Here is a 4,665-nt window from a genome sequence, read left to right on the forward strand (position 1 = left end):
AATTGGGTCTCCAACGCTGGGCCTAGGGCCACCCCGCCTGCGCACTTAACACTTTGACACCATGATCAAATGTGGGAGAAAATTATAGCGACATCTACTCACTACGGCGGTCAAAACGATTACTCGAGTCTCATTTGGGTCTGGTCACCTCGGGTCTCGGATTATGATCTGGTTGGATTATTCTATCATCCGGGTGTAGGTCGGGTTCGGTAAACTTGATTATTTGTCGGGTTATTTTTTCATTCAGTGTAGGTCGGGTTCGAGTGGGGTCTTTTCTAGTCGGGTATAATTTCGGGTTCGGGTCTTAACGAGAAGGGTTTGAGTCAGACTTGTAGCAGTTAACTTCGGATTCGTGTCAAGTTTGAATCGGTTAAAATTCAGGTCGGGTTCACTAACGAAAACAGGTTAAGATCAGGTCCGATAACTATCAGGCATTATCTAGTTTAAACCTTATAATTAACTTTTATAAATTTGGTTAAATTTGGTTTAACACTTTTCAAATTATAAAAAAAATATGAACTTGATTTAAGTTATTACTACCTCCGTTTCAAAAAAATCTTTACAGTTACTATTTGCTCGGACTCCGGTGCAATGTTTGATCATTAATATATCCAATTTCGTATGACACAAAATTATAAAAAGTTGATATTTATAAAATACATTTCGAGATGAATCTAACAAGATGTCTCATGGTAATTTTTGATAGATATAATAGTGAGAATTTATGGTCAAAGTTTTGATTTTTGGACACATTTTTCAAAGCGTAAAGATTTTTTTGAAACGGAGGAAGTATTAGTTAGGACAATGACAAATCGGGTGGTCAACAGGTCGCGTAAAATCAAGTAACGGGTTGTCACGAGTTGGGTCAATAACAGATTTTATCGGGTTATAATCAGGTTTGGGTCATTTTGTAATACCCCAAACTTTTGAGTATTTTATGATAAATTATTTTAGTAATTTATGTTGATTCGTGAATTTATTTTTAAAAGATTTTCTAATTTTAAATAAATGAATTTAAGATAATTGTCTTTCAGATTTTATTTATTTATTCTTTTTAAACTTAATTCCTTTGATTAACCCTAAACCTAGTTCCATTCTTATTTCTAACTCTATTATGCCGCTTCTTAGCACTTTGACTCAAGATGCCTTTGTTTCTCTTTCTTTTCCATGCTCACCATCACCAACCTTGCAATCCTCCACCATTAATGCTTGACAACCTACGCGTTGTTTCCTGATTTCTTGATTACGGCCCTATTTAGTTCATTATTAGTAAAGGAAAGGAAGGGAAAAGAAAGGAAAAGAAGGGAAGGGAAATAGATTTTATTTTCCTGCGTTTGGTTTAAGGGAAAGAAATGAAGGGATAAGAAATGAAATATAACTGACAGCTACCTTTCCTTTCTTTTCCTTTCCTTCCAATTCCTCCCAACCAAATAAAGCCTACATGTGCGACTTGGTCCATCGTCGGTCGTAGTTGCCTCGTCGTTGATTTTGTTCCTTGTTCCTTCAGTTTGCGTGAGTCTCCTTTTGAACCTTTACCCTTACTTTCCGTATTGTTGAGATTATACAAATTCTTGATAAGATATTTTTTTTATTGTCTAGTTTTCTACAAATTATGAAACCTATTAACAAATTTTATCAAGGAAAATTAGCTTGGGCTTTCTGTACTTCTATCCTTTAAAATATAGTACAATAGTTTAAACTAAAGAAATTGATTTTGTCTATTTTATAAAAAATATAACATTCCAGCATTGAGTTTTTGTTTTTGCCGTTTTAATCAAATCATTATACATGTTTTATGCTACCTTGATTTCGACAAAAAATGATTGACATATTAATGGTTTTTAGAATTTCCGGCCAATTCAGATATCTAAATGGTTTGTATCGTTTTACAAAATAAAGACGACCTATGTCAAAAAAAATAAAAAAAATAAAGACGACTTGTTTATTAATCCTAATCGAAAGATATTTGCGGCTTCTAGCTAATTGTTATAGTAGATTAATCAGAGGTTTTATTTAATTGTAGATGAGGGGTTACACCATTGATTTGGAAGTGAGTTACTAGTTCGTGATATATGCGTTTGAGGTAATTTTCAATGTCCATCATCTTTAGGTCCCATTAGTAAAAATATTTTGGACATGTCTTTGTGTTATTATGTGATAGGGAGATTAAGTGTTTGTATACGAATTATGTAATTTGAGTTAATCAGTATTTTTTTTATTATTAATAAAATTAAGAAAAGATTAATTACAGTACGCACAATACTCTAGTTATGAATATAGTAGTACTGTAGTGCCTATATCTTACAAATTAGAATGTAGGTATCATATAGTTAAGTGTCAGCTACTTGAATACCGACAATAGTGGGTAATGTACTGTTGGAGTATGGTAAATTTTGTAAAGAGTTGCACTAGTGGATTAAGAGTTGAAGTAAAAGCGTTAAGGTTGGACTGTAGTCTGGGTAAAATTTTATTATGACTACTGGTATTATTTATGTTGGTGAATCTTATTAAAACAATAATAACGTAAAGTGTAATCTCCGAGTGAAAGCCCGTAAGGGTTAGGAACAGGTTGTCCTTCTAGATGTTGTTATATCGGTGCACTTTAGTGGAGACCCGATAGGCTTCTAGTCGTTACTATTATTCTGTATTAAACTTTCTGCTTAGTCTTCCTCCTAATTCTATTGGTGCGCGGTCGCGGAGACCCATAGTTAATTAATGAGGGGTGTGCACACTAGGGACATTCTGTACTCATCTTACTTTGGCCATTTTCAAAGGTTACGCGCGACCCTTAGCGTTCTCTTCCCCTCACTTAATTAATATTGATTTTATGTGATAACTTTAATAATTGAACTATTAAATTGACACTTGTTGCTTATTTGCTTATTTACTTATTTGATATACTTAAAACGTTTTCAAAACTAAAATTATTTATTTTACGGGATGGAGTTGGAATTACTCAGTTTATCTGATTTTAGGGAGTTCGTCTCTTTTGTCTCTTTTCTATTTATTTTTGCAGGTTGGTAAAGGTACTTGGCTACGAGTGAAGAGACGCTTAGAATAACCACCTAGTTAAGAGACAATTTCTATTTCGGTTTAAGTTAGATTTTGTTATTTACTTTATGGGGATTAATTGGTTGTAATATTTTATTGGCCACCTTTAGACCACTTAGTTAATTTTGAACTTAATGGTTTTAATTGTTTTGTTGCTTTGCATTTATTTTCTAAGGAGAATAAATGTAGCAGCGACACTCCCAAGGTTTGGACGATGATTTCATGAAATAAAAATAGGGTTTTTGATTATATAAAAGGTCTAAATTTTGGGAGTGTTACACATTTTTCCGTCGGGTCAGTTGACTCAGTTCTGTTATCGGTTATATCTCGGTCGGGTGTCAGTTCGGGTCCGAGTCATGCATTAACGGGTAGAAATCGTTCGTCGGTTTTAACGGATTGGATACGGACGGTTGCAGGTTTCCTATTTTAACAACATTTCGAGTCAGGTCGAGCCCTGGTCCTTAAAAATACAGATCGTCGTTTCAGGTCGGTTTCTCGGTTCGGATCAGTTTTCACTGAGTAGATGTTATAGTCTGGGATATCATTAACCTTGACTATATTACCTCATTTAGTCATCTCGGATCTCGGATAATGATCTGGGTGGATCATTCTATCACCCGGGTGCAGGTCGGGTTCGGTAAACTTGATTATTTGTCGGGTTTTTTTTTCAATCGGTGTAGGACGGGTTCGAGTCGGGTCTTTTCTAGTCGGGTACAATTTCGGGTACGGGTCTTAACGAGTAGGGTTGAGTCAGACTTGTAGCAGTTAACTTCGGATTCGTGTCAAGTTTGGATCGGTTAAAATTCAGGCCGGGTTCACTAACAGATCAGGTCCGATAACTATCAGGTGTAATCAAGTTTAAACCTTATAATTAACTTTTATAAATTTGGGTAAATTTGGTTTAACACTTTTCACTCGCTCTAGATTAGGTAATTATAAAAAAATATTAACTTGATTTAAGTTATGTAGACACCTACTTTTGTCCCCATTCCCGAAAGGGAAGGTTCGATGATGAGAACATAAAATCTCCACTTGGCAACGCATCTCCTATAAAATAACGAATCTCGATCACCCTTTTCATTTCACCCAAAACCTGCTATTTATAGAAACCTGCTATTTATGGAAACTTGCTAAAAATAGTAACTGCCGTAACGGGTAGTTGTTAAAAGTGGCAAGTCATAAAAGATAGAAACCTGTCAGAATTAGGTGTTGCACTCCAACATAAATCCTAAATGAGATAGAATTTGCAAGGGGAATCCTATTCCTAATATGATTCGAAAATAAGAGTTACGTATTAACTAAAATCCTAACGAACCTAGAGTTCGTAACGGGCCCAAATGCATTCCGTCATAAAGTTAATACGCGCTAAAAGACTCGGATAAGTCTCAAAGACTCCGTATTCCACGAGTCCAAATCTGACAAGGAAATACGACCCAGATCCTATTTTCAACGCCTGGCTCTGGGCGCCGAAATCTTCGGCTCCCAGTCCTGGGCGCTGAAATTACCTGGGTACGTGTTCTTTCCTAATTCTTCTTGGATTAGAGCTCTAAAATTCTATCTTTCCACGAACTCTTTTCTATAAATATTGCCCCAAATTCGACGTGAAAGGACATA

General features: G+C 35.3%; 1 long non-coding RNA gene across 1 annotated transcript; it reads left to right on the plus strand.

Moving 5' to 3' along the window:
* The first annotated feature begins 1,436 nt into the window (after window positions 1-1,436).
* LOC110777584 (uncharacterized) lies at window positions 1,437-3,181 on the plus strand. The gene is made up of 3 exons (XR_002530479.2): window positions 1,437-1,512; window positions 2,024-2,083; window positions 3,017-3,181. It is a non-coding gene; the product is annotated as an uncharacterized lncRNA (long non-coding RNA).
* Window positions 3,182-4,665: the final 1,484 nt, after the last annotated feature.

Source organism: Spinacia oleracea, chromosome 1 (assembly GCF_020520425.1).
Source record: "Spinacia oleracea cultivar Varoflay chromosome 1, BTI_SOV_V1, whole genome shotgun sequence".
Lineage (NCBI taxonomy): Eukaryota > Viridiplantae > Streptophyta > Magnoliopsida > Caryophyllales > Amaranthaceae > Spinacia > Spinacia oleracea.